Source organism: Pongo pygmaeus, chromosome 11 (assembly GCF_028885625.2).
Source record: "Pongo pygmaeus isolate AG05252 chromosome 11, NHGRI_mPonPyg2-v2.0_pri, whole genome shotgun sequence".
Taxonomy (NCBI): Eukaryota; Metazoa; Chordata; class Mammalia; order Primates; family Hominidae; genus Pongo; species Pongo pygmaeus.
Genome location: NC_072384.2, coordinates 100,094,822 through 100,117,607, shown reverse-complemented (window position 1 = coordinate 100,117,607; position 22,786 = coordinate 100,094,822).

Sequence of the window (22,786 nt, the reverse complement as noted above, 5' to 3'; positions counted from 1 at the left end):
TCATTCTTTCTGAGTTAAAGGTAGATCCGACTAGAAGAGTTTGTCATTGCCTGGTTACTAGTCAGCAAGATCACCAAGATGCAGGCTTAAAGTTACCTAAAAGGCCAACGTTCAAGTGCCTTTATGTAGATAGATTTTCAACATTGACATTGACTATGTCATGCTAATCAGAAGCTCTGATAGACAATTATATAAACTTTGATGAATTTTTAAAGGGGCAGGAGGAAGTCATGAATGTTTACTTAAGTGAAACAATAGACAAAAATCTCTTTGAACATGGTATTCAGGAAGGGCAATAATTTTTTAAGGTCTTTGTAGGTAGAAAACAATAAATAAATACCACTGACTGAAAATTACTCAGATAAAGCAAATACAAGTTCTTTTAAAAAATATATTTTAAAAAAGAAAGAAAGAAACTGAGAGGAAAAAGAAGGCCAGTGAAAGAAAAGCTGAAAAAGAGATAATAATGGAAACAAGTAAAGGATGGGGAGGAAAATTAAAATGTGGGAAGACTGTAATAAAATGTGAGAAGGGTCAAGCATGTCACCTTCTCTTCCAAATTGCCTTTGTAGAGATGAGTTCTTACTTTGACGTCTTTATCTGAAACCTCTTTATAGTTGGAAAGACCTATGTTAACCAGCACAGAATCAAATGCTACTCAATTCTTTATCATTGGATTTTGAAGTCATAGTGAAAACAGTACAACCCTGAACATGTAAAGTCTAACTGGAAACCAGCAGACGTGATAATAATCCTTACCTCAACTGCAGAAAACAAAGGATTCTTGATGCCATGTGCCCCTGCCTTCCCGCTTTGATTTTATGGAATGGCAGAGCAATGTAACAATGCAAAAATCCTTTGGTTACTTTAGAAGAACCACAAAGATGGGTTCACATATGGATTACTGGACTTTATCATGCAGTTTGGCTTTGCCAAATTTGGATATGATATTCCTATATAGATGGATCTGTTTTGCTTAGATAATGAACTATCATTTTATCACTCCAAAGCTTTGAAAAACATTTATGTTAGCCTCTCCTCTTCACACATGATCATGATAAAGAATATAAGTGATCATGTTTAGTGCTTTATAGTCAATGTCTCAGGTTTAGCCAAATAATTGTCATTCAGTCATCCATTCATTCAGCAAATATTTATTAAATGCCTGCAATGTGCCAGCTGCCGTCTTAGGAGGCAGTGATTCACTCATCAACAAGACAGACAAGGTCTCTGACTATGAAGTGTTTGCTACACAGAAAACCAATGAGATAATTGTCTTTTTACTGTGATCCAGAACTAATTGATTTACTCTCACAGTTAACCACAAAGCATTTTCACTTTTTGCAAAGTTTTAAAAACTCTTAAATAGGGAGGACTGGTAGGTGAGGAGAAATCATCATGGGATAGGGCTCAAAAAAAAAAAAATACCATGATCCTATGGGCCAACTGCAGCTAGGAGCATAATTCCTTTCATGCAAGACCTTATGGCTTTCAACATGGGCACTTCCCTTGCTAATCGAAGTTTCAAAGAACACAGAAGACCATTTAATAGGATTATTACAAAACCCGTTATAGATTAAATTCTCTGGCTGTCTGACACCATAGTAACTAGCCCAGATTTGTATTTACAAAGAAGAGGTGAGAAAAATTCCTTCCTGATAGGAACAAGAGAGCAGAATATCCTACCTCTTCCCTTTCCTCAAAAATAAATAAATAAAATAAAACTAAACCAAAAAGGAAGAGGAACATATGCCAGGAAACAGAAACCCCACCTCCAGTTTACTGTTGGCAAAGTTCAAATGCACCAGGGAAGCTCACCAAGCAATTTCCCCCATTGCCCTCTGAAGCAAAACCCCACTGGCTGTTGTTTCCAAAGGCTCACGGCCAAGATCTTAACATTTCTCCCTGAACAGCAGGAACAATAAATATCTGTCTCTTGGTGACACAAATGGTTAAGCATTGACAGAATTTGATATAGAAAGTACTAAAAGCCCTCCTCTGGGTTGTAACCACTAATCTTACTGTACCTTCAGAGATTGAGGATGGCAGCTACTGACAATGGCAGCCCACCAGCAGCAAAATTATGTGAAGAGAAAAAATTACAAACTTGTATTTCCACCCTAAAATAGGTGGTATTGGGAGGAAATACAGATCGGCTAAAATGAGAGCAAGTAAGCCATATTCTTTTAAAACATGATGGGTGATACCTTTACATAGACATGTGTGCACCCCCAAGCTAACTAACGTTCAGATGAAGCTGTCATTCTAACATCAGTACAAGAGACAAAGATGTTCGTAAATAGAAAACTATGTAAGTAAGGGTTTAAGCAAACAGCCTTTCCTGACACCTATGAAAAGTGTTAAAACTTATTTCTGTATTGACTGTTACCATCTGGGAGGATATTCTGTAGCTTTCCAAATGGGTTTCTAATAAGGTCAAGTCCATTTTCAGGGCTTAAGACAGACTGTCTGCTAGAGGGTTGGAGAGAAGAAGTCTTAAGAGTTAATTCACTTTTAGCTAAGATTGCTGATTCATTCCAGATGGTTTATATTCGTACAGGTTCAGTAGCTGATTCTCATTTGCAGCATTTTTGAATTTGATTTAATACTCCTTATTAGGCAGCTCTTCGAAGTTTACTTATTTACTACTAAATTGATTCCATGAGCTAGTGCTGTAGAGTATAGATTTTTAAATACAGTAGAACCACCATCAAAATGCAAGATGGCAACTTGTGTTTAGTCTCTCTGTGCTAGAGAGAGTGGGGTGAACTATGCTTTGCCATTGTCACAGGGACATGACTTGACAAGATCTGTCACATCCGAGGGCTTTGTCACAGCTTTATATGTTGGTGCATACACAGCTTTGCAAACACATCTCCCATTGTACAACAAATATTTACCACATTTGACATGTAATTTTTATAATAGACATTCACATTTATTATTTATAGACATTAGATACATGCTCACACTTATTTAATTTGCCTTTATCATAATTTCAACAGGGTAGACACTAAAATACATTATTGTATATTCTAGAAAGTGTTTCTCAAATCCACTGCCCTGCATGTGTCCTAAGAAATTGCTGTTGCTGCTTCCTTCAAACATTGATTAACAGCACAGGCTCTGATTCACAGAAAAATGCTGGTTCTGTCAGTAACTAACTTCTGTAAGTCTCTATTTCATTATCTGTAAATGAGGATAATCATACTCTACCTATAGAGTTGTTATAACAATTAAATGAAATAATGCATGTAAAGTGCTTTGTATAATGCCTCAGAAAAAAAATAAGGCTTAATATGTGTTAGGTGTTACTGTTACCGTATTTTCATGAAATCTGCCAGTGATTGCAAATGCACCATTATTGAATATACCGCCATGAAAAGAAAAGATAGAACAAACTACTGCCAGTTCAACTATGCAACTATGATGTAAGACTTTTGCTTTCTCATTAACTAGAATTTTTATTTTTATATTCATTGAGAAGCTTGTTTAGATGGAAACATAGATTTTTATTATATAGCACTTTTATGCGTGTATAAAAATGCAAGTAAAAAATTGGTTAATATATTTCAAAACTTCTTTACATTCAAAGTCTGACTCCCTTAATCGCTTTTTGACTCATAATTGCTGATGGCTGTGTTTTTCCACACACCATTCTCTAGGCATCAAGAATGCTGGTAATGCGGGATCATCTTTTAAGCCACTGACACACTTTCTGCAAGTTTTCATGCTGATGCTTCCCAAATCTTACCAAATGATAAGGAGATAAGGTTTCCATTTGACATCAGGGTAAGATAGTTCTATTCTCAAGTGATCATTGAATCATTCATTCATTGAAACATCAAGGAACTACCTTTGTTTGTCACACCTTTAATAATAATAATACAGTTGACATATGCACAGCAATGATGCCAAAAAGTAGTATATTAGAATTGACTAAATACAGAATGTTCACTCTTACTTTTCCCCCTCTCTCACATGAGTAAGATTGTACGTATCAGTGTCTGCAGCCCAAATGAAATAGAAAGTTGGGCACTTTGCTATAGAATCTATGTACTGATTCCAACAGTGCCCATGGAAATCCAACATTTATGTGTTATTCATTTACCATTTATTGAAATGTATCTATTCTATAGACACATTTTAGACAAAATATATGAATTTAAAGAGATAAGTTTTGGTCACCTAGACAAAGTGGACGACCCAGCCCTTGGTTAGTGAAGGAAAGCAAACCTGTAAGCAAACACTGAAGACAATGAACTAAGGTGCCATAAGTGATGCGCGTGTAAGGTATCTTGGCCACACAAAGGAGATCTCTGTGGATTATTCTTGGGCCTGAGATGGAGAAGTAGATATGAGTGCTTCAGGCAACAAAGGAGGGAAGGGTATTGCAGGAAAAGGGTGCATTTCTCAAAGGAATGCTTTTTAAACCTGCTTGTGTTCCTTGCACTGATAGATTAAAATCAGTCATTTCTCTTTTTTCTTCTTGAAACTACCTATTTATAAATTTTGTCTGTTTTCTATGGAGTTATATTCAATTGTTGGCTTGTAGGGACTTTTTTACTTTATGAATATTAATCCATTATGAATTATGTATTTTACGAACACATTCTTCCATTCTGTCGCTTGTCCTTTAATTTTGTTAATAGCAATTTTTATATTCCAACAGCTTTAAGTATTTTCCCAGTCAAATCTGTTGATATTTTTCTTCATGGTTTCTGGGTTTTAGATTTACTTATGAAGGCCTTTCCTACCCTAAGATTATCTTCTAAAACTTACCATATATTCTAAGTTTTTTTAATAGAATTATTTAGTATGGTACCTGTCACCTAACTTTTAAACTTTATTTTTAGTTTATTGTAAATTGATAATTTATGATTGTATATATTTATGGGAAACAAAGCGATATTATGATTTATTGATATAATGAGGAATAATTAAGCAAAGCTAATTCACATATCCATCACCTGAAATACTTACCATTTTTTAATGAGAACATTTGATATTTACTCTCTTAGAAATTTTGAAATGTAGAGTATACTATTAACTATATTCACCAAGCCATGCAATAGATCTCAAAAAAAAAAAAAAACTATCCCACTTATTCTTCCTGTCTGAGACTTTATACCCTTTGACCAGCATCTCTCCAATCCCCCTAGCCCCCAGCCCTGGCAACCACTATTCTACTCTGCTTCTATGAGTTTGTTTTAGATTCCACTTATATGTGAAAACATGCAGTATTTGTCTTTCTGCCTGGCTTATTTCACTTAGCATAATGTTCCCCAATTCCACCCATGTTGTCACAAATGACAGAATTCCTTTCTTTTGTTAAGGCTGAATAGTATTCCATTGTATGTATATGCACTGTATTTTCTTTCTCTATTCATCTGTTGATGAACACAAGTTGATTCCATAACTTGACTATTGTAAATAGTGCTGCAATGGACGTGGAGGTGCAGATTGATTTTAAACTGATTTCAGATCTTTGGGGGAAATACCCAGAAGTGGGATTGCTGGATTATATGGTAATTCTACTTTTTGCTTTTTGAGAAACCTCCACATTGTTTTCCATAATGGCTGTACTAATTTATATTCTTATCAACAGTGTATGAAGGTTCCATTTTCTCCACATCCTCATGAACACATGTCTTTCATCTTTTTGATAATAGCCCTTCTGGCAGGAGTGAAATAAAATCTCATTGTGATTTTAATTTGCATTTCCCTAATGATTAGTGATGTTGAACTTTTTTTCATGTGTCTGTTTGGCCATTTCTAGGTCTTCTTTTGAAAAATATTTGTTCCTCCTGATGTGATCCGGCTCTGTGTCCCCACCCAAATTTGAATTGTAAATTCTTGAATTGTAATCCCTACATGTTGAGGGAGGGGCCTGGTGGGAGGTGATTGAATCATAACTCAGACTTACCCTTGCTGTTCTTGTGATAGTGAGTGAGTTCTCATGAGATCTGGTTGTTTGAAAGTGTGTGGCACTTCTCCCTTCGCTCTCTGTCTCTCTCTCCTGCTCTGCCAAAGTAAGATGTGCTTGCTTCCTTCTTGCTTTCCACCATGATTGTAAGTTTCCTGAAGCTTTGCAGTTATGCTTCCTGTTAAGCCTGCAGAACTGTGAGTCAATTAAACCTCTTTTCTTCATAAACTACCCAGCCTCAGGTAGTTCTTTATAGCAGTGTGAAACGAACTAATACAGAAAATTGGTACTGGGAGTGGAGCGCTGCTAAAAAGATACCTGAAAATGTGGAAGCAACTTTAGAACTGGATAATGGGCAAAGGTTGGAACAGTTTGCAGGGCTTAGAAGATAAGAAGATGTGGGAAAGTTTGGAACCATATAGAAAGTTGTTAAATGTTTTTGACCAATATGCTGATAGTGATATGGATAATGAAGTCCAGGCTGAGATGGTCTCAGATAGAAATGAGGAACTTATTGGGAACTGGAGCAAAGGTCACTCTTGCTATGCTTTAGCAAAGAGACTGGTGGCATTTTGCCCCTGCCCTAGAGATCTGTGGAACTTTGAACTTCAGAGAGATGATTTAGGGTGTCTGGCAGAAAGAAGTTGTAAGCAGCAAAGCATTCAAGAAATAGCCTGTCTGCTGCTAACAGCATACAGTCCTGTATGTTCACAAAGAGATGGTCTGAAGTTGGAACTTACATTTAAAAGGAAAACAAAGCATCAAAGTTTTGAAAATTTGCAGCCTGACCATGCAGTAAGAAAAACCCAATTTCTGGGAAGAAATTCAAGCCAGCTGCAGAAATTTGCATAAGTAACAAGGAAGTGAATGTTAATAGCCAAGACAATGGGGAAAATGTCTCCAGGGCATTTCAGAGATCTTCAAGGCAACTCCTCTCATCACAGGCCTGAAGGCCTAGAAGGGAAAAATGGTGGCCCAGGGCCTCACTGCTTTGTGCAGATTTGGGATGTGGCACCCTGCATACCAGCCACTCCAGCTCCAGCCATGGCTAAAAGGGGCAAGGTACAGCTCAAGCCGTGGCTTCAGAGGGTGCAAGCCCCAAGCCTTGGTGGCTTTCACATGATGTTGGGTCTGTGGATGTTTAGAAGGCAAGAATTGAGGTTTTGGAACCTCTACCTAGATTTCAGAGGATGTATGAAAATGCCTGGATGTCCAGGCAGAAGTCTGCTGGAGCCCTCATGGAGAACCCCCTACTAGGGCAGTGTGGATGGGGAAATGTGATTTTGGAGCTCCCACACAGAGTCCCCACTGGGGCACTGCCTAGTGGAACTGTGAGAAGAGGGCCACCATCCTCCAAACCCCAGAATAGTAGATGCATCTACAGCCACAGACACTCAACACTAGCCTATGAAGGCAGTTGCAGGGGTTGTACCCTGCAGAGCCACAGGGGCAGAGCTGCCCAAGGCCATGGGAGCCACCCCTTGCATCAGCATGCCCTGGATGTGAGACGTGGAGTCAAGGGAGATTATTTTGAAGCTTTAAGATTTAATGACTGCCCTGCTGGGCTTTGGACTTGCATGGGGCCTGTAGCTTTTTTGTTTTGGCCAATTTATCCCTTTTGGAATGGGAGCATTTACCCAATGCCTGTACCCCCATTGTATCTTGTAACTAACTTGTTTTTTGTTTTACAGGCTCATAGGCAGAAGGGACTTATCTTATCTCAGATGAGACTTTAAACTGTGGACTTTTGAGTTAATGCTGGAATGAGTTAAGACTTTGGGAGACTGTCTGGGGACTGTTGGGAAGGCATGATTAATTTTGAAATGTGGGAAGAACTTGAGATTTGGGAGGGGACAGGGGCAGAATAATATAGTTTAGCCCTGTGTCTCCACCCAAATCTCATCACAAATTGTAATCCACATATATTGTGGGAGGGGCCTGGTGGAAGGTGACTGAATTATGGGGGCGGACTTCCCCTTTGCTGTTCTCATGATAGTGAGTGAATTCTCTTGAGATCTAGTTGTTTGGCAGTGTGTGGTACTTCCCCCTTCGATCTGTCTCTCTTTCCTGCTCTGCCATGGTAAGATATGCTTGCTTCCCCTTCACCTTCTGCCATGACTGTAAGTTTCCTGAGGCCTCCCAGTCATGCTTCCTGTTAAGCCAGTGGAATTGTGAGTCAATTAAACCTCTTTATAAAGTACCCACTCTCAGGTAGTTCTTTGTAACAGTGTGAAAATAAACTAATGCACAGCTTCATTGCCCATTTCTTAATTGGGTTTTTGTTTTCTTGCTGTTGAGTTGTCTCTGAGTTCCTTATATATTTTGGATATTAACCCCTTATCAGATGTATGGCTTGCAAATATTTTCTCCTAACCATAGGTTGTTGCTTCACACTGTTAATTATTTGCTTTGCTGTGTAGAAGCTTCTTAGTTTGATGAAATCTCATATGTCTATTTTTGGCTTTTGCTGCCTGTACTTTTAAGGTGAAATCCGAAAAATCATTGACCAGACCAATATTGTGACATTTTCCCCCTATATTTTCTCCAATTTGTTTTATAGTTGCTAGTCTTAAGTGCAAGGTAATTCATTTTGAGTTGATTTTTGTATATAGTGTGAGGCAAGGGTCCAATTTCATTTTTCTGCATGTGGATATCCAGTTTTTTCAACACCAGTTATTGAAAAGACTATCCTTTCCCATTGTGTATTCATGGCACCTTTGTCAAAAATCAATTGATTTCAGCCTGTGTAGGCATATGAAAATGTTTTTAGAAAATCAATTGACTGTACATGCATGGGTTCATTTCTGGGATCTCTATTCTATTCCATTAGTCAATGTGTTTATTTTATGCCAGTACCATATTACTTTATTTACTATAGCTTTGTAGTCTAGTTTAAAATATGGTAGTGTGATACCTTCAGCTTATTCTTCTTGCTTATGATTGCCTTGGCGATTCATGGGTTTTTGTAGTTTCATAAGAATTTTGGAATTGCTTTTTCTATTTCTGTGAAAAATGACATTGGAATTTTGATAGGGATTGCATTGAATCTGTAGCTTGCTTTGGGTAGTGTGGATGTTTTAACAATATTTATTCTTCTAATCCATGAACACAGGATATCTTTCCATTTTTTTACATCTTCTTCAATTTCTTTCATCAATTTTTATTCAGTATCCAAGGCTTTCACCTACTTGGTTAAATTTATTCTTAAGTATTTTATTGTTTTTTGTAGCCATTATAAATGGAATTAAAGACTTTTTTTTAACATTAAAGTCTATAGTCAAAATTTATTTTTGGATACTATGTGAGGTTGATATAATTTTCTCCCTAAATGCAAATTGAATTTAGATTTTCCGTCAGCTTTTACCAGATTGTTATTAACTTAGACAAGTATAAGCAGGCAAATTTCAATGATCTGTGCCAACAAAGAAAAGTAGTGTCACAAATAAAATCAGACTATTCTTTTAGTTTTAAGTTTCAGAAACCTGCACCAAAAGAACTTCGGTAAAACAAGAATTTTTTTAGTTCCCATACAGGGCAAAAGGGGAGAGATGAATCTATGCTTGGAAATAGGTGGATTTGGGGATGTGAAAATCATAAAGACCAAGTCTTTCACTTGTTTCTGCTTCTCTTTTTATGTTTTTTTCCCTCCAGCTGAAGACAAATTTTCTTTCTCTCATATGGTAAGAGAAATGGGCTCAGAGCATTCCAGGTATACATCCTCCCAGTTTAGTAACTAGGGAGGAAAACATGTTCCCCATCTCATCTAATAAAAAGAAAATCTCAGGAAAGGAGAGTCATTATACTGCCTTTTAGTCATTGGTTCATTCTGAGGCAATGACCCACCCATTTCTGGACTGATCTCTGTGGTCAGGAAGATAAAGTTTCTATGACTGACCAAGCTGGGTCATGTTCTCAGCCCAGTCACCAAAGAAGCAGGGTCTGGTAGCAGAAGAAATCAGATGATCACAGACATAACTGCCAAGAGAATGACTAAGAGACAATCAATCTTTCCACTCTGTGATTTGCTACAATCAATAATCATAAAAGCAATATAAGCATTTACATTTCCCTATTGACCACATTTGATTTTTAGGCATAAAAGTTGTCTTTCTCATTTTTTATTATTTTAAGAGCATATTAAATTAATTTTCATAACCTCAATAATAATTGATTCAAAACCTGGGTTTTAGCCATGTGAGCTAAGACAAGTTGTTTAACTTCTTGTTTATGATTTTTCATCTGTAAAATGAAGGCCTTTGATTGTATGATCTAAGGAACTGGAAAGAAGACAATCCAAAAACAGAGAAAAAGAAGGCTGGGATTCAATGTTTGCCATAAATGACTTATAAATCTGCCAGTGGATAGTAGGAGTAGACTGTGCTCACAGTATCAAGCCCCTGTCTCCTGCGTACTCTCCCTAATCCACCATGTTACTTAAGAAAAAGAAAAAGCCCAGAACCAGAATTCCCTCTATGTGAGTCAGGAGCTCTTTCAGGATCAAGTAACAGAAATCAAAGTCAGATTGGATTAATGGGGCAAAAGGAATTTACCAGTTCCTATAACTGTCAAGGGGTGCACACTGCACTAGAGGAAAAGCTTCAGGAACCAGGATCTCAGAAACTCTAACTGGGGACTCAAAGCTACAGAGAACTGTGTCTGTTTTGTTCACTGCTATCTCAGCTTCTCTTTGCTTTTTTGTTCTCAGGATTTTATAACAAGGAGTGTGGTTGCCACAAACCTCATGTTAGAAACCACAGCCCAAAGGGCATATTTCCACCACAAGAAATGACTCTGGCCCTGGTTGGGTTGTATGATGTGGACCAGTCTCTATTAGAATGAGAATTGGTCACATATTTAGTCCTGTGGCCAGGGAGATGGTATCTGTTAGCCAAAAAAAAAAAAAAAAAAAAAAAAAAAAAAAAAAAAAAAGGAAGTAGATGAGGAATAGGGTTGCCAGACTTAATAAATAAAAATACATCGTACATTTAACCTGGCAACCCTAGGTAGGAGAGCTTTCTACACAGGCAAACTTAATAACCACCACAGTTTCTACATTGTTTCCGCAAGAACTTGCTCATGGGTTATTCACCATTTTGCTCATATGGTGGGCAGATTCATGAGCAGACAGACAATGACTGTCATCATGGGACTTTGGCTTAGCATTAAAGGTGGGGAGTATTTACTAAATCTTTTTTAATCCTCCTTGAAAAATTCCTTCTTAGCTTTTCTTAAAGCTACATGCCTCTTCCATAAGCTTATGGGATTTGAGAGTTTGAAGCATCTTAGTGGCTGTAAGGTTTGGATTCTATTAGTCACAGAATCAGAAGCTGGCAGGAGACCTGGAGGTCCTGTCCAATCTTCTCATGTAATTTGTAACTTTGGGGTGCAGGGGGTAAACTGCCCAAGAATTTTATGCATGGCCATTTCTAGGTGACAGTCCTTAAGGACAATAAGTGTTACTGGAACATAAGGTGAGAGGGAGGAGAGGAAAGAAATAAGGTTGAGGGGAACAGTACCAAAGAGCTTTGACTAGTGGGGAGCCAGCAGTGGTCTTCAGTGGAGGAGTAAACATGATAAGGCTGAGTTTTAGACAAATCAAATTTGGGAGGAGAAACCATGAGAAACGGGACTAGAGGGAAGGAGTTTGATGGGGAAGTAGTAGCATTGGTCCCATTGAAGGGCGTTGAGGGCTTCAGTTGGAATAGTGGAGGCAGGGCAGGAAGGAATGGAGGGAAAAAAAGATTCAATAGTTCAGAGTGATAAGTGAGCAAGAATCGGTGACTGATACTATCCATGTTTAACTTCACTCCTGCTTTTAGCCTTAACCAGTGACATATCCTCAGTTTCTCCCACTTTTCAAGGACCTAGAGACAGCACACACATCAATTTTTTAAAGGCCATATTCAAGTATTTGCTGAAGATATTGCAAGATTGGCAAGTTCATCATGTTCTCACCATTTTAATGATATTTTCCAGTGAAAGTACTTCTCATACATCTGTCCTCTTAATGTTTATTTTTACCGTGGGAGTTACGTATGCAAGGATCATTCTACCATGGTGTCAGTTTAAGTGATTTTTAGAAACAATGAAACTATCCAGATTCATTACTTTAGGTTATATGATTCCTACTTTCACTGAATCTCCAGCATGATGAGGTGGGGAAAGTACTGGATCAAATGTTAGCTGACATGTGCCTGGCTTGCATCTCGTTTCCAAGGGTCAGCTGAATGACCACAGACACGGGACAGAACCCTAGATTCCCCACCTGCAAAATGAGGGAGCATGCACTAACTGATCTTTCAGGAGTCTTCCAGATCTATTATCATCAGATTCATTGGCCAGGAAAATTGTAATTGAGATCATGAAAAAATGGTGACCTTTCACTGAATGTGACCTCTTGTGAAGTAAGCAGCAATCTCAAATGCAGGTTAAAATCCCAGGCTTTGGAATCCAGCAGACTTGCATTTGAATCCTGGTCCTGTCATTTTGCATCTTCTTCCCTAAGCTTCGGTCTTCACCAAAGAAAAGAAATACCTACTTCATAGTGTCATTGTGAGGTAGGTATTTCCCCATGCATGGGGAGCTTTCTACCCAGGGCTGAGCAGCTAATAAATACTCCATACATGGGAGCTTGCACTGCTGTTGGGAGCATGAGAGCATAGCTAACATGCTGTATCATAAACTGGGTCAATGCAGAACTAAAGAAATTGTCCTAATCATTCATTCATTTGTATATTCATTAAATTATTCATTCAATACAAACTACATTTGCCCAGTAAATATTAGCATGGGCATACAAATAAGCATGGCCTCTGACTACAGACTTCCATCAGGCATTTTTTATATTCTCACTTTCTGGCTTCCCCTAAAGTGCTGGAGTTGCAAGAATGAGGAACATTTCAGAATGGTTATCATTATGCTATCTTTAAAAGTAACAAGCTCCTGGTTTTAATTAATCTTGGTCCCTGACTTTTTCATGAAAAGAAAAGTCAGTGAGCTCATGCTGTGGTGTCTCTTTCCAGAGCTGATGTGGTTAGTCGTTCTCGTGTGAAACTACCAAAGGCAGACTGGGTTACTGTCCTATGGAACATCTGCACAGTGTTTATCATTTTGGCATTTGAGAACTATGTAAATACGTGCAGACCCATGACAACCTCAGGATTTTGTTTCCAAATGTGCCATCAATGAATAACAGCCCAAATGAGCAAAATCATCTGGGCAACAATTTGGGTGGAGAGTAAGGCTGGGAATTGCAATGTGCTTCCAAGTACTCTGGGGGTAAAAATCCTTTCCTATCATTGCATAACAATAAAGTCTTTGGGAGCACGATAATGTGTAGAATGGCTTTAGAATCAGACAACTTGCATTTGTTTTGGAAGCACATATTTAAATCTGGCCTAGGATCATCACTGACAGAAGCAACTTTCTTGATTAAGTCAGTCCCATGAAGGAACAAACATCTTTATTACAGAAAGCACCTTCTCCTACTAATTTTCACCTTAGCAGCAAAGGCCAAGTTCCCTCAGCTGAGCCACAGCTCTCAACTCAGAACGCAGTGCCTCCATCTCAGCCGCTGGTAATTGAAGATAAATTCAACTCGTGCTGCCTCTGTTAGTGCCCGAGTGGTTCTGTCTCTTTTCACATAACTCAATACTTTGTCTTCAACTGGTATCTTAGAGATGTGCAAAGGCACTAAGGCGATTATTTTTGACTGTCTCCTAGAACTTGAGAAACTCCTTTGTAGAAGGTTGAAACCATGCCTGGTCGTTTAGTCTGACTAGACTTAAAAAGACACCAAATACAAATAAATTCTGGGAAATAAATCAACTTTAGGCCTTTTTTTTTTTTACTGCTGAAGGCTTAAAATAATTCCCAAAAAGGCTAATTACGTCTTTCTTTGCTCAGTAGTTGGGCTTAATAATAAGCACCAAACATATGGCAGAGATTGGGCTGCAGAATCCATCATGGCCTTCTGTTTAGTAGCAAGGGGAGGTCTTAAAGGAAATTACATACAGAAAGCTTGTACGTGTTAAACATTGTAGTACCGATTATTGCTGGAAACAATAACTGCTAACCTGGCTTCTAAAAATTTCTTTCAATTCACTAGTAATCAAAGAAGTGTAATGTGAAATATAAGTTGAGCATCCCTAATCTGAAAATCCAAAATTTGATATGCTCCAAAATCGAAAGCTTTTTGAGTGCTGGCAGGACACCACAAGTGGAAAATTTCACACCTGACCTCATGTGGTGGGTCCCAGAAAATGCTGTCAAAACTTCGTTTCATGCACAAAATTATTTAAAATATTGTACAAAATTATGCTCAGGCTCTGTGTACAAGGTGTATATGAAACACAAATGAATTTCATATGTAGACTTGGGTTCCATCCCCAAGATATCTCATTATGTATATGTAAATATTCCAAAATCCGAAACAATCCAAAATCCGGAATGTTTCCGGTCCCAAGCATTTCAGATAAAAGATACTCAACCTGTACACTAATAATCTATTTTTCCTTTTTGTTATTTTGTTGTGTTTTTTGAGACTGGGTCTTGCTCTTTCGTCCAGGCTGGAGTGCAGTGGTGTGATCATAGCTCACTGCAGCCTTGAATTCTTGGGCTCAAGCGAGTCCCCCACCTCAGCCTCCCATGTAGCTAGGACTACAGGCACACACCACCATGCCTAGCTAATAATAATAATCATAATACAACTTTTGTAGAGATGAGGTCTCCCTGTGTTGCTATGTTGCCCAGGCTGTTTTGAACTCCTGGCCTCAAGTGATCCTTCTGACTTGGTCTCCCAAAAGACAGGGATTATAGGCAGGACTGACCTCTGAACCCAGGCACTAAGGCTCCCAAGCACACCCACCCATTCCCAGCCTCTATTTTTCAACTATCAGATTAATAGTGATTTTTAAATAATGATAATACTGGGGATAATTTGATAAAATAAGTATATTTATACCTTATGTTGAGAGTCTAAATTTGGACAATCTTTCTGAACAGCAATTTTAAAACAAAAGATAAAAAGGCTGCAAGTATTTACTCAGATGTTTTGATCCAGTCGCTTTATTCCTAGAAATCTGTCTGAAGGAAATAGTATAAACCATAGACCGAATGTTTGTAACATTATTTATAACACCAAAATATGCAATGAGAGAATGATTTTTTTAAACTATATACATCTACCATATTCTATGGTACATTATGCAGCCATTAAAAATTATGTTGACAAATATTTTCAAAGGCAGAGGGGAAGTGAAAATAGCATACAGAACAATGGATACACCATGACTTTGACTGTATAAAATAATATATCATACACATATTGGAGATAAAAACATATTACTTTTAAAACTGCAGCAGTCAACCAGGTGTGGTGGCTCACGCCTGTAATACCAGCACTTTTGAAGGCCGAGGCTGGAGAATTGCTTGAGCCCAGGAATTTGAGACCAACCTGAGCAACATAGCGAGACCCCTTTTCTACAAAAAAATTTAAAAATTAGCCAAGTGTGGAAGCATGTGCCTGTGGTCGCAGCTACTTGGGAGGCTGAGATGGGAGGTTGTCTGAGCCCAGGAGTTCAAGGTGCAGTGAGCTGTGTTCATACCAATGCACTCCAGCCTGGGTGACAGAGGAAGACCTTGTCTCAAACACACACACACACACACACACACACACACACACACACACACAAACCAGCAGCAGTTTCTGTATTCCAGGGAAGAAGTGGAAACTTGTGTCTCTTAGGGGTTTGGGGGAGAGAAAATGCCTAGACAGCTTGCGCGCGTGCGCACGCACACACACACACACACACACACACACATACACACACATACACACACACACACCAGCAGCAGTTTCTGTATTCCAGAGAAAAAGTGGAAACTTGTATGTCTTAGGAGCTTGGGGGAGGAGAAAATGCCTAGGCAGCTGGCCTTGGGGAAGCTCTGAAGTAGCAGAATAATCCAAAGCCAATTGTCAAAAGTATTCTATTGAATATTACTAAAGTCAACCTGTACTGGGGGCAGTGTCAACCTCTGCAAGCTCCTCCATGCATTCACATCACAGTATTTATGGAGCCCTCATTATGGGCCAAAGCACTGGGCCAGGAGAAGGGAGACTGTAACAAGCAACATAGACACAATTATTGCCTTCACAGAGCTTACAGTCTGACTCGGTTGTCATCATCATGCTGTCTACTGATACTGTTTCCTTGGTAGTAGCAACCAGTCAAGATTTCAGAAAAGAGATGTCCAGTAAGATATGTGTGGCTGATGAACACCAGACACAGCAGTGTCAGATACCCAGTTGTAGTTTCCTTTCCCACACTGAAATTCCCTTGTGTGACCCTCAAGACATTTAAGGCCTGTTAAACAGGGCCGGGCACAGTAGCTCACACCTGTAATCCCAGCACTTTGGAAGGCTGAGGCAGAAGAATTGCTTGAGCCCAGAAGTTTGAGATCAGCCTAGGCAACATAGTGAGACCCTGTCTCTAAAAAAATTAAAAAATTAGCTGGGCATGGTGGCTTGCAGCTGTGTTCTCAGCTACTTGGGAAGCTGAGGTGGGAGGATCACTTGAGCCCAGGAGTTTGAGGTTGCAATGAGCTATGATCTTCCACTGCACTGCAGCCTGGGTGACAGAGTGAGAACCTGTCTCTAAAGTAAAATAAAATAAGTTTGTTAAACAGAACTGCCTGTGCTAGCTGAGCTATGGGGAATAGTAGGAGGGCAAGTCCCCACACTCTTCAGCAGAGCAGGTGTAAAGAAGCAGCAGGACCCTGGAGAAGACCCTCAAGAAGTGCTGAGTCAGAAGACAGGGCAGTCCAGAGCAAGGGGGGAGGACAGGAGCCAGGATGGGCTGGTGCGATGTGCAGCCTTACCCCAAGGACTCTCAGAAATAGATAAGGGACTGGCCCTCCTTCATTCTCCATGAGTGGAGTACATGTCATTATTGTTGTAACATTAAAGGAAAGGCTGGAAAACATATGAAGGATCTCTAGAGCACACAGAAAGGGAAAGAGATAGCTATAAAATCATGGAAAGAAATATACCAAATATGCCCAGGGGTAAGTGGGTCCTAGATGGATTCATTCTTTCATCATTTTACATATATTATTATCACATGCACGAAATGTCATTTCAAATGCACCTGCTCTCACCACACTCATGTCACACATGGATTTTTTTCCTACTCTGTATCTTCCTTCTTCTTTCTCATTGTTTCTTCTTTTTCTTCCCTTCCTTCCTTTCCTCCTTTCCCTGCTTGCTCTCATCTCGGGTCTTGTCTTTCAGCTGCAGGTATAGCAACCTCTTTCTGTCATGACCTATCTTTGGGGTTAAAATAATAACATTGATCTTGCACTGTTCTAATCATTTCATGTGTATCAACTCCTTGAATCTATACAACAACCCTACTTGGTAGTAAGGTCACTATCCCCATTTAGCAAATTAGGAAACTGAAATCCAGAGATGTTAACCAACTTGCCCGGACACACTGGTAAAAAGCAGGACTGAGCTCTGAACCTGGACACTGAGGCTCCCAAGCACGCCCACCCAAACCACCTTGCTGCACAGCTCTGGGAAAGCATAGAGGCCAACAACTACAACTCCTGCCCCAAGACTGCTCAGCATCTCAGCTTTTATATGAAATTGAGGGCACAATGGCTGGGGTCCTGAGCCCAGTTATTTCACAAGTGGTGCGACACAAATACAGCTTAGTGCCTTAGAGTCCTATCAGGTAGCCATCATGCCACACCCTCACGGACAGAAAGGCAGGTCACAGGATTTCACTACTTAGCCGTGTGATCCTGGATATGTTTCTAAAGCTTTCTGAGCCTTGTTTTTCAATCTACAAAACGGGTATCCAATCGCTACCTCATTAGACAGTATTGTGTATTCTTACCACAATACCTAGTACATAATAAGTTCTTAATAGCGGTAGCTATTTTTCCCACCAATCATTGTCAAACTGCTTGTTAGAGGATTCATTTGTCCTTATGTAGCTTATACTGTAAATGGTACACACTAGGGGCTCAGCAAACTACAGCCCACAGGTAAAATTTGGTTGACTGTTTTTGTAAATAAAGTTTTATTGAAACACAACCATACACATTTGTTTACATATTTATTATCTTTTCATATTATAATAGCAGAATTGGCTAGTTACAACAGAAACCATTTTCTTTAGGTCTGCAAAGCTTAAAATATTTATTCTTTGGTTCTTTACTGAAAAAGTTGGTCAACTCCTGCTATAGACAGATGTACTTACTAGATGAAGTATCAAAACAAATACACAATCCAGTAGTTTGTCAGATTTTAGATAGATACTTCTGTTTGCAATTTTATTTTATTGGGAGCTAAAGTGGGAAGGTTTATTTTCTAGGTAAACACAGTAAACACCTAACATAGAAATAAAAAAGTCATAATCTTTTAAAAAATCGCAAATACACAAAGTCATTTGGCAAGATGTAAAATAGTTTTCAAATTCCCCACATCATTTGTCCTTTCATGTGTCATTTCAGCTCTGCTACTGAAGGCTTCTTTCCTAGGCACTGATACTCTTATTAGGAAGGCAATAATATATGGTTCAACTCTTTTGTTCATATGTTTAGGGTATCATCTGCCTTGCCCTGAGATGAATCAAAATGAAACATTACAGGGGCTGGAATGGTGGAAGTTATGGCTTCCAGAATAAAACAGCAGCCTAGTGATCTATAGAGTGTCTCCAAAGGATATTAAATTAATCAGCCAAGGATTATTGTGTATTTTCCGGAACATCTGTGGGCTCTTTCTTTAGGGTGGTTTGAATGGGGTTTCTATTATGAGATTGTGGCAGGGAGAGCACTGTTATTGTCATACAGATGGCATGTGGAGAGAGACTCCGGATGGGCAACAGGGACTCGACATTCAGAAATACAGTGGATCCTCTGGGAATATGAATACATGCTGGCTCAGAGAAGGGCTCTCTGCTTTGTTTAGAGAAGGCTTAAGTTGGTAGGAGTGGAAAATTTGTTTTCCCTAGTGTGCTCTCTCAGAATCACATAGCAGCCAAAAATCCCAGAAGGAAAAAATGAGATTTCTCTTCAGAAAGATAATTGATGAGGAGGATGGTTAGACCAGAAATTGATGGCAATTGTACCTAGTTACCAAGAAAGTAAGAGATTCCTCCCAAATTAAAGTTCACATGGGGCAACAAAGATCACAGATCCTAACCAACCAGGGACTCGGGGGAGTGCAGTTTGGAGGCAAAGAAATGACTATGGAGAAGTGGAAACAATTTAGTTCAATGTAAAAAACTGTCGTGTCTCTAGTATCCATCAAATTAGTTGTGACAAAAATTACTTTTCAAGGAGGGTACTTAACTAGAAAGGCATAATATCAGAATTTGATTCGACAATACTGCGCATAGAAACAGCAGCAAATGCTATCACTGGAGTCGGAGAAAGAACAGGGAGTTTGGATGGAGACAGACCTGAATGTGATGCTCAGATCTACCACTCACCATTATAGAAACTCAAACAAATTGGCCGGGCACGGTGGCTCACGCCTGTAATCCTAGCACTTTGGGAGGCCGAGGCAGGCAGATCACGAGGTCAGGAGATCGAGACCATCCTGGCTAACACAGTGAAACCCTGTCTCTACTAAAAATACAAAAAATTAGCCAGACGTGGTGGTGGGCACCTATAGTCCCAGCTACTCGGGAGGCTGAGGCAGAAGAATGGCGTGAACCCAGGAGGCGGAGCTTGCAGTGAGCCGAGATGTTGCTACTGCACTCCAGCCTGGGCGACAGAGCAAGACTCTGTCTCAAAAAAAATAAATAAATAAAATAAATAAATAAATAAATTACTTCCCCCTCCCCCAAAAAACCTCCCTCTCCTCACTTTCTGCATCAGCCAGGCCTTATAGTCTACTCTGTTGAGAAAATGGCAACCCTCAGACATGACCTCATGCTGTCTGGGTCTCCCTCCAGCTTCAAGCTTACCTACGTCCACACCTTTGCATGCCTGTGTTCTTCCAGATGGAGTGCCCTTCCTCTTGCTCTCTTGAAGGCCACCTGTGTTCCTTGACCTTCTTTCCTGCCACCTCCTCTAGAATCCCTGGCTCTCCAATCTCTTCCTTCCTACCCCACTCCCCATTAACATTGAACAAATATCCCCCATCTCTCCCCTAAAATTTCCTGACCCTGCATTTACCTCCTAATTCCAGAGAAACTTTTCTGAATATTCTCTGGATGTTGTCTTAATTTCAATAATCTATTATTTTAAATATATTTCCAGGTTATTCACTGTATTTTTGTATTTATGCTATAAAGTCTTAAAAATTAGGGAGTATTAGGTCCGCTTGGTGCAGAGCTGAGTTCAATTCCTGGGTATCCTTGTTGACTTTCTGTCTCGTTGATCTGTCTAATGTTGATAGTGGGGTGTTAAAGTCTCCCATTATTAATGTGTGGGAGTCTAAGTCTCTTTGTAGGTCACTCAGGACTTGCTTTATGAATCTGGGTGCTCCTGTATTGGGTGCATATATATTTAGGATAGTTAGCTCTTCTTGTTGAATTAATCCCTTTACCATTATGTAATGGCCTTCTTTGTCTCTTTTGATCTTTGTTGGTTTAAAGTCTGTTTTATCAGAGACTAGGATTGCAACCCCTGCCTTTTTTTGTTTTCCATTTGCTTGGTAGATCTTCCTCCATCCTTTTATTTTGAGCCTATGTGTGTCTCTGCACGTGAGATGGGTTTCCTGAATACAGCACACTGATGGGTCTTGAGTCTTTATCCAGTTTGCCAGTCTGTGTCTTTTAATTGGAGCATTTAGTCCATTTACATTTAAAGTTAATATTATTATGTGTGAATTTGATCCTGTCATTATGATGTTAGCTGGATATTTTGCTCGTTAGTTGATGCAGTCTCTTCCTAGTCTCGATGTTCTTTACATTTCGGTATGATTTTGCAGTAGCTGGTACCGGTTGTGCCTTTCCATGTTTAGCGCTTCCTTCAGGAGCTCTTTTAGGGCAGGCCTGGTGGTGACAAAATCTCTCAGCATTTGCTTGTCTGTAAAGTATTTTATTTCTCCTTCACTTATGAAGCTTAGTTTGGCAGGATATGAAATTCTGGGTTGAAAATTCTTTTCTTTAAGAATGTTGAATATTGGCCCCCACTCTCTTCTGGCTTGTAGGGTTTCTGCCGAGAGATCCGTTGTTAGTCTGATGGGCTTCCCTTTGATGGTAACCTGACCTTTCTCTCTGGCTGCCCTTAACATTTTTTCCTTCATTTCAACTTTGGTGAATCTGACAATTATGTGTCTTGGAGTTGCTCTTCTCGAGGAGTATCTTTGTGGCGTTCTCTGTATTTCCTGAATCTGAATGTTGGCCTGCCTTGCTAGATTGGGGAAGTTCTCCTGGATAATATCCTGCAGAGTGTTTTCCAACTTGTTTCCATTCTCCCCGTCACTTTCAGGTACACCAATCAGACGTAGATTTGGTCTTTTCACATAGTCCCACATTTCTTGGCGGCTTTGCTCGTTTCTTTTTATTCTTTTTTCTCTAAACTTCCCTTCTCGCTTCATTTCATTCATTTCATCTTCCAGGGCTGATACCCTTTCTTCCATTTGATCGCATCGGCTCCTGAGGCTTCTGCATTCTTCGCGTAGTTCTCGAGCCTTGGTTTTCAGCTCCATCAGCTCCTTTAAGCACTTCTCTGTATTGGTTATTCTAGTTATACATTCTTCTAAATTTTTTTCAAAGTTTTCAACTTCTTTGCCTTTGGTTTGAATATCCTCCCGTAGCTCAGAGTAATTTGATCGTCTGAAGCCTTCTTCTCTCAGCTCGTCAAAGTCATTCTCCGTCCAGCTTTGTTCCGTTGCTGGTGAGGAACTGCGTTCCTTTGGAGGAGGAGAGGTACTCTGGTTTTTAGAGTTTCCAGTTTTTCTGCTCTGTTTTTTCCCCATCTTTGTGGTTTTATCTACTTTTGGTCTTTGATGATGGTGATGTACAGATGGGTTTTTGGTGTGGATGTCCTTTCTGTTAGTTTTCCTTCTAACAGACAGAACCCTCAGCTGCAGGTCTGTTGGAGTACCTGGCCGGCCGTGTGAGGTGTCAGTCTGCCCCTGCTGGGGGGTGCCTCCCAGTTAGGCTGCTTGGGGGTCAGGGGTCAGGGACCCACTTGAGGAGGCAGTCAGCCCGTTCTCAGATCTCCAGCTGCGTGCTGGGAGAACCACTGCTCTCCTCACAGCTGTCAGACAGGGACATTTAAGTCTGCAGAGGTTACTGCTGTCTTTTTGTTTGTCTGTGTCCTGCCCCCAGAGGTGGAGCCTCCAGAGGCAGGCAGGCCTCCTTGAGCTGTGGTGGGCTCCGCCCAGTTCAAGCTTCCAGGCTGCTTTGTTTACCTAAGCAAGCCTGGGCAATGGCGGGCGCCCCTCCCCCAGCCTCGCTGCCGACTTGCTGTTTGATCTCAGACTGCTGTGCTAGCAATCAGCGAGACTCCGTGGGCGTAGGACCCTCTGAGCCAGGTGCGGGCTATACTCTCCTGGGGCACCGTTTCCTAAGCCCGTCGGAAAAGCACAGTATTCGGGTGGGAGTGGCCCGATTTTCCAGGTGCCGTCTGTCACCCCTGGAAGGGGAACTCCCTGACCCCTTGCGCTTCCCGAGTGAGCCCTGCTTTGGCTGGCGCACGGTGCGCTCACCCACTGACCTGCGCCCACTGTCTGGCACTCCCTAGTGAGATGAACACGGTACCTCAGATGGAAATGCAGAAATCACCCGTCTTCTGCGTCGCTCGCGCTGGGAGCTGTAGACCGGAGCTGTTCCCATCTACAGAACTCTCCACCCCAAATCAACAGAATATACATTTTTTTCAGCACCACACCAC